Raw genomic sequence first — 8930 nt, 5'->3', positions numbered from 1 at the left:
GTGTACTAATGCAAAATACATCATCATCAGCATTATCATCATAATTATCCATAGAAGAAACCATCTGCACCCCTTCCGTTTCGTGGTTACCTGTCCCTCTGTTTAATGACTTATAGCGTGAATGGTTTTCATCGTAATGCTCATTTATCTTGCGCTTCCGAATGTTCGTTGTCATACATTTCCTGGCAAAATTATTTTTTCCACCACACTTCTAACATTCTTTACCCATCGCTGGACAGTGATTGTCATTAGCCTTATGACCCTTTATTCCACACCGATAACATTCGAATCGATTGTTTTGGTTACTTCGGAATTGTCGTTTACGCATATCCTGACTGTCAATTTTGCACACATCTACATTATTGTTGTTCGGCGAATTACTGTGACCATAAACTGACTTGGATGTTACAAACGACTTCTGCTGTTCCGATACTGCTTCTATAATCTTTGCTATTTTCAAAATTTCATCCAAACTGTCATCACCACGTTCAAGAATCTTACGCCGAAGCAGATCAGATGTACATGCCTCGGTGATTTGGTCCTTAATGTTGCTCTCAATTTGATTTCCAAAATTACATCTTTCGGCCTGTGTACGAAGACGCATTGCAAACAGCTCAATTCTCTCGTTTGGTTCTTGTTTCATTTTTCGGAAGATGTGTCATTCATATGTTGCATTTCGTTTCGGTGCAAAGAAATTTTGTAATTTCATTACCGCATCATCATATCTGTTTAAATGAGGAATAAATCCACCAATCAGTGGCCCGCGTTTGACATAATCCTCTGTGTGCGGCAAATTGAAGAACACATCCTGCAGTTTTGTGCCAGCATAGTGTAACAACCAACTGTACTTTTCCTCACTATCTGTTATTCGATTAGCAGTTGCAAAAAGCTGAAATCCACGCAACCAACTACTCCATTTAATTGCGCAGTTACCATCATCTATTTCAAATTGAAATTCCAACAGTCCACGTGTGAATTGTGTTCGACCCATATCTAAATGTTAAAAACACGAATAATTTAATTTCCTGTGACATCTTCTTGAATCGTCACATCTTCATTTCACTTCCCAAGTTCCGGGTTGCTTATACACATTGCATCTTGACTTGAATAAATGATTCTACTTTTCCATATTTTGCTCTCTTCTGAATTTAATCAATTGCGAACCGAATTTAATCATCGCACCAGCAAAATATTTCGTATTGCTCAATATGTATTCCGAATTTAATCAATTGCGAACCGAATATAATCATCGCACCAGCAAAATAATTCGTATTGCCCAATATGTGTTCCGAATTTAATCAATTGCGAACCGAATTTAATCATCGCATTAGCAATACATCGTCATCTTAACCGAATGTGAACCGAATTTAATCCTCACATTAGCAACTGGGAACTGATTCTAATAATCGCATTTTCCAAAATTCAAAATTCCTGCACTATGTATAAGTAACCATAACATCGTTTGAACTTCCATAAACAGAAGTAAATATTCCAAACTCATGGTTCATTTCGATATTGTGTACATGTAAAAAAAAAGAAAAAAAAAATAATTAAGAGAAACAATCAATATATGTCACTACATTTTTGAATTTTAACTGAATGTAGAAATTCAGTCTGAAATAGGATTGAAATGTTCATAATCCCTATTTCTCCCCGAAGCATTGTCGGATAATCGATCCTTTTACACAAGGAAGATTGAGACGATTCGTACAAATAAGACATTTATCATACATCTTACCTTTATTATCCACGTCCATTTTAAATGATACAAAACCGTTTCAACTTATGCAATTAATGCTTATTTATTTGATCCTGATTCTTCCTCAATCTGATTTTCTCCTCGTCGCCAATGTAATAGTCCGTAGTTATAAATAAAACACGTCTGAATTGTTCTGGAACTCTTTAAAAAGTAAAGTTTATTATATTTTCATATTTGATATAAACATGACGTTATTGTCTATGCTACCGATACTACATTCACGTAAATACAAATTGTATCGAATTTAGTACCATTTAGTACTGCTTCGTGCACATTAGTATGATTTTCCAAAGATACTTCCATATCTCAATTCTACTTTCCAACAGTAATCTTAATTCCAAATTTCAGGATTCCAGCTCTATCCGTTCAACCAAATCCAAATCATATTGAATTCCAAAAACCTTTCTTTGTTACTCTCCATCAGTGACCCTCATTCAAAATTCCAGGATTCCTGCTCTATCCGTTCACCCAAATCCAAATGGTACTAATTTTAGTACCATTTAGTATTTTTCGTATCCTTATAGTTCGAATTTCCAAAAACTTTTCATCGCTACTCTTCATCAGTGAATCTTATTTCAAATTTCAGGATTCCAGTACTATCCGTTCACCCAACTCCAAATCATACTAAAATCATTACCATTAAGGACTTTTCGACCTTTGATACATCTTTCTTACTCTTCATCAGTGACCCTCATTCCAAATTTCAGGATTCCAGCTCTATCCGTTCACCCGAATCCAAATTGTACTAAATTTAGTACCATTTAATACTTTTGTTACTCTCAATCAGTGACTCTCATTCCAGATTTCAGGATTCCAGCTCTATCCGTTCACCCCAATCCAAATTGTACTAAATTTAGTACCGCTAACTACTAAATGGTACTAAATTTAGTACAATTCGTACCCTAATAGTTCAAATTTGCAAAAACATTTCTTTGTAACTCTCCATCAGTGATACTTATTCCAAATTTCAGGATTCCATCTCTATCTTTTCACCGAAATCCAAATCGTACTAAATTTAGTACCATTTAGTACTTTTCGTACACTTATAGTTCGAATTTCCAAAAACCTTTATTGTTAATCTTCATCAAGGACCCTCATTTCAAATTTCAGGATTCCACCTCTGTCCGTTCGCCCAAATTCAAATTGTACTAAATTTAGTACCCTTTAGTACTTTTCGTACACTTATAGTTCGAATTTTCAAAAACTTTTCTTTGTTACTCTCCATCAGTGATACTCATTCCAAAATTCAAGATTCCAGCTCTATCTGTTTACCGAAACCCAAATCGTACTTAATTTAGTACCATTTAGTACATTTCGTACCCTGATAGTTCGAATTTCCAAAAACCTTTCATCGTTACTCTTCATCAGTGACTCTCATTTCAAATTTCAGGATTCCACCTCTATCCGTTCACCCAAATCCAAATTGTACTAAATTTAGTACCATTTGGTACTTTTCGTTCACTTATGGTTCGAATTTTGTAAAACTTTTCTTTGTTACTCTCCATCAGTGATACTCATTACAAATTTCAGGATTCCAGCTCTATCTATTCACCGAAATCCAAATCGTACTAAATTTAGTACCATTTAGTACTTTTCGTACCCTTATAGTTCGCATTTCCAAAAAACTTTCATCGTTACCCTTCATCAGTGACCCTCAGTCTAAATTTCAAGATTCCAGCTCTATCCGTTCACCCAAATCCAAATTGTACTAAATTTAGTACCATTTAGTACTTTTCGTACCCTTATAGTTCGAATTTCCAAAAACCTTTATTGTTACTCTTCATCAAGGACCCTCATTCCAAATTTCAGGATTCCAGCTCTGTCCGTTTCCCCAAAATCCAAATTGTACTAAATTTAGTACCCTTTAGTACATTTCGTACACTTTTAGTTCGAATTTTCAAAAACTTTTCTTTGTTACTCTCCATCATTGATACTGATTCCAAATTTCAAGATTCCAGCTCTATCTGTTCACGCAAAATCTAAATCGTACTAAATTTAGTACCATTTAGTACTTTTCGTACCCTTATAGTTCGAATTTCCGAAAACCTTTCATCGTTACTCTTCATCAGTGACTCTCATTTCAAATTTCAGGATTCCAGCTCTATCCGTTTACCCAAATCCAAATTGTACTTAATTTAGTACCCTTTAGTACTTTTCGTACACTTATAGTTCGAATTTCCAAAAACCCTTTGGTACACCTTTCTAACTCTCCATCAGTGACCCTCATTCCAAATTTCAGAAATCTAGCTCTAGCCCTACACACCAACAGCAACCTACACTCAAAATTTAAACTTTCTAGCTTCAGCGGTTTCGTCTGGGCGCTGATGAATCAGTCAGTCAGTCAGTCAGTGAATACCTCACCTCACTGCTCTTTTATATATATATAGATTGCCTTACTTTTATTTTTAAATACGTGAAAATTTGTAGATCAAATGACGCTTTCTAAAAATGAAATGGGTGAACCATCAAAGAAAATTATATTTGACTGATTTCAATATATCATTCTTGGATTGTTGAAACACTACCGAAAATATGTATTTTTGGGAACAATTCACCGGTAATTTGCTATGGAAGGATAAATCGCTGAATAGTGTGTAATTTAATAAGCTTAAGACAGTGTAAATAATAAAATTGTTAAAAAATTCATAGTCCAGATGTTATTTCAATTAACTTTATTTAACTTAACAATACATGTAAAAATATGTTTAAATCCAGATTCCTACCCAACATACTGCTAAAACACATAAGATTTCCACTTCAAACAAAAACAAACGGTGCACGTTTGTATAAAAAATCTTAGTGTTATTCACTAGCCTATACACTTTCCTTAAATGACAATGTTGATTCGCAGCAATAATTTAAAGATATTTTTCTGTAGATAATTACATTGTGTTAGGTATAACCAAATAGAAACCTTTTTTGTTCTTGCGGATACCAAAACAACAATTTTTAAATTGTTACTGTTGCATATACATACCTACATGTACTATAGAGCTTTTTTATTTTTAAGATAGAGCTTTATAATTCGTTATAGAAGTTTTTATTACTCCTAGGATGTTTGTTATGTAAAATGGGCATTATCGGTCCACGTTTTGATATAGCCTCCATAAAACGGTACCTCCCGATCTTTAGCATTTTTAAGCTTTTACCCACATTATACTACCGAAATGACTGAAATTTGGTACTTAGGCTTGGTTGGAGTATAAAACTTTCCACCTAAAATAAGTATAGGGCCCACATAGAACAGTACCTCCCGATATTCGGTATTTTGAAGGTTGTCACCTAATATACCACTTAAATGGCTGAAATTTTTTATCTAGTCTTCGTTGGGGGTATATAACTTTCCACCTGAAATTTGTCGGTACAGGTCCACGTACCTGAAATTTGTCGGTATAAGTGCACGTCTTCATAAAGTCCCCCATAGAATGGTACTTTCCGTCTTTCAGTATTTTGAAAGTTGTGGCCCCAAAATTCCACCAAAATGGCTGACATTTAGATTGTCTTCGCTGGGGGAATACAATTTTTCACCTTAAATTTGAACGTATAAGTCCACATCTTCATATGTCCGCATAGAACGGCACCTCCCAATTTTCGGTATTTTAAGGCTTTAGTCTAAAGATCCCACCGAAATGGCTAATATTTGGTTTTTGGTCTCCGTTGGCGGTATAGAAATTTCTATCTGAAATTTGTCGGTATAGGTCCTCTTCTTCATATAGCGCCCATAGAACAGTACCTCCCAATTCTCGACATTTTGAAGGTCGTGGCATCAACATCCCACCAAAATGGGCGAAATTTGGTAATGGTCTTTGTTGGGGGTATAAATCTTTCCACCAGAAATTTTTCGGTGTTGGTCCACGCCTTCATATATCCGTTTCTCCCGATTTTCGGTATGACTTATAGAATCGAAAGCCCGAGTAAAGTCTAAGCTAATCAACGCCGTAATTTTCTCCTCATCCACGGACTTCCTAATTTTGTCAACAATGTCTGTCATTAGAGTAGTAGTACTGTTCCCTGACTACTTCACCGAGAGTAGCCATTTCTCATCCATATGATCGTTGATTTGGCCCTTCGTTAGTAATTCTAATACCTTAGAAAGAGCTGGAAGAATGCTAACTGCCCGAAAATCACTGCATTGTTGATTAGTATTAACTTTTGTTATACATAGGTATTACCTTAGCATAATGCCATGTTTTTGGAAATGTCTATGTTGTTAATATTGGCATTACAAATATGGCATAAAAAAAATTTTAAAGTGATTGCATTTGTTCCAACTGCATTTAAATTAAAACGGCAAAAGCTTTCCATATTTCCATTGTGTTGATACATCGAAATGAAAAACCATCAAACACATTTGCATTAGATAATTCATACTCTATTGGCGGTGGATTGTCCAATCTAGGTAAGGGAAAAATTACATTAGCTGAATTAAAATGTTGAAAGAGAAGTCGAGTTTTAGGACACCTGAAATAATCGCCAGACCGAGAAATCGAATTTTTAGTTTTAGACCAAAATAGAAAAGTCGAAAAATCGTTATTGCTTTCCATTACATATCCCTTAATTAAACATTTCCACTGGGGCATTACAATCATTAGTTTCATTAATAAGACTAAAATCTGATAACATTAAGTCCTCAAAACAAGTAACAACATTGAGCTTAGCATAATCCAGTATTTCCCTAATCAGTGGAACTTCAGTTTTGTTTATACCATAAAACAAATATATTAGAGCGTGATGTGAGTTCACCATTTTTTGTCAAAAGATTAATATTGAAATTCAAATTACCCTCCAAACAATTGGATGTTAAATATATCTTCTCTCAGCTAATGCGTCTCTTAAGAATGTCTGAAAAAGTGTAAAAAGCGACTGTTGTCATTTTACAATGTCATTGAACCATGCTTATAATCTCATTCTAACTTTTTTTAAACCTTGTGTAGAATCCATTGCGTACCTCACTTTAGATCAAAACTACGATTGTTTGCATTTATGTATTTTGTACAACGTTGAACACATAATTTGTTGTCAATGCCAATTTTATCGCTTTTTAAATTCCCAGTTGTAACCGGTTAGGGCCGCAAAAGTGGAACAGTTTCTTTTCGGATAAAAATGCGACTATCGCAGCAGACACCACAATCGCTTTTATGAGATTATGAGACTCCCCGGCAGTCCCCTCGACAACACACTTGCAGCCTTTAACACCAGCCGTTGTTGTCCCAATCCCGGAAAATGCATCCTTTTTGCAATTTAATTGCAATGGACTCCGAGGTAAGATCGAGGAAATAGTAGATTTCATGAGTCGGAGGGATATCAAAGTCGGTGCAAGAAACCAAGCTCAACAACGCACAGTGTTGCCGCTCCCATACAAAAGTGGACAAAAATAGAAGGAGTTGACCTAGGTTGATGAATTTTGCACAAGTACTTGTAAAGGCATAGGAATGAAAAATTTCAACTTTGATCCATATCGGTTCAGATTTGGATATAGCCCCCATATTTATCTTTCTCCGATTTTGCTATAACTCGGTCAATTTTGATGGAATAGCCTCCAACTTTAATATGTAATATTTTCTTAGGCCCCTGAGTAGCTCTACAGATTTTCACAAAAATCTGTTCCGATTTGGATATAGCCCCCGTATATATCTTTCCCCGATTTTGCTATAACTCGGTAAATTTTGATCGAATAGCCAAATCTGAACCGATTTTTACGAAAATCGGTGAACCTACTCAGGAGCCTAAGAAAATAACACATACTAAATTTGAAGGCTATTCGATCAAAATTGAACAAGTTGTAGCAAAATTGGGAAAAGATATATATAGGGGCTATATAAAATCTGAACCGATATATCTCAGTAGGTTGCAAGGATGGGCAGAATGTTTTTACACATTTTGATTTGGAAGATATGTCCAATTAACGGAAAATAGGAGCCAAGGTGGCAATAGGTGGCAATCAAAAGATCTGCTCTACTAAATTTTGATTTCTTGATAACGGTACATTGCCCATGTGCAGTTAATGTCAACTTTTTGTACTAAAACGTTATATTTATAGCCCACTCATAAAATCCCCATCAAAAACTTAGTATTATCAACCAATTTTTCAGAAAATGTTATTTTAAATGTCGGCTTATTTTCATATGATTATCGCCTTAGATTACCTGGAAAATATTTTTCATAAAGAGCTATAACTTCATTATGGATGCACGTATCGATAAAATTCTTTCAGATACCTTGTATCGGATGTGTTTACTGTAAGAAAAAAACATAAACATATGTAAAAGTTAACATCAAATTTTTTGATTTTTGTCCACGCGGCAACACTGTGCAACGTTGCGATGGTTACAACGTGCTGAGGAAGGATCATACCAGAAGTGGAGATGGGGGATTAGATTTCCTATTGCACCAGTCTGTCCAATACAGACCTATCTCACTTGAGCCTGTCTCTAATGACCCGTACATTGAATGTATGGAGGTAGCAGTCAGGCGTGGAACTGCCGAGATATAGTTGCTGAACGTATACATCCCACCGAGAAATATCTGTATCTCAGATTACGTGCCTATCATTAGCCCGCTTTTGGAAGGTCATAATCGTCTGGTCTTGGGGGACTTTAATGCGCATCATGAGATGTGGCATTCGGCCCTCGGAAACGACCAGAGAGGTACAGCGCTGGCTGAGCAGATTGACAGCTCTACGTTTTGCACGGTCAATGAAGACGCCCCTACCAGAATTAGAGGAGAGTGTCACAGCTCGCCAGACATAACCATCCTGTCACCTGGTCTGACAAATGACGTTGCCTGGCAACCCGTCATTTTCCTTGGATCAGACCATCTCCCCATAATTGTCTCCATTAGCAGACCACCCGATTTCATTACCTCTGAACGGCTTTCAGAGAGTTCACCAATCACCGCTTCAGAGAACGGCCCAATCCTTCTGATGTTCGGGTAGCGGAAAGGACGTTCCGAGACATCATCACTGCTGCAGCCGCCCGCCATATCCCTGCTGGTCGAATACCTGAAGTAGGACCAAACTACCCAGCAGACTCGACGGGATCAGCAAATGAGCGTGATGAGCTTCGCCGAACCAACCCCAATGACGCCAGAGTCAGGGAGCTGACACTGGAAGTTAACAGGCTGGTCGGCGAGCATAAGCGGAACAAGTGGTTAAATCATCTGAAGAGTTGCA

Source organism: Musca autumnalis, unplaced genomic scaffold (assembly GCF_047663935.1).
Source record: "Musca autumnalis isolate F117 unplaced genomic scaffold, ASM4766393v1 scaffold_36, whole genome shotgun sequence".
In the NCBI taxonomy this organism is placed as follows: domain Eukaryota; kingdom Metazoa; phylum Arthropoda; class Insecta; order Diptera; family Muscidae; genus Musca; species Musca autumnalis.
Note: the sequence above shows the minus strand (reverse complement) of the source record.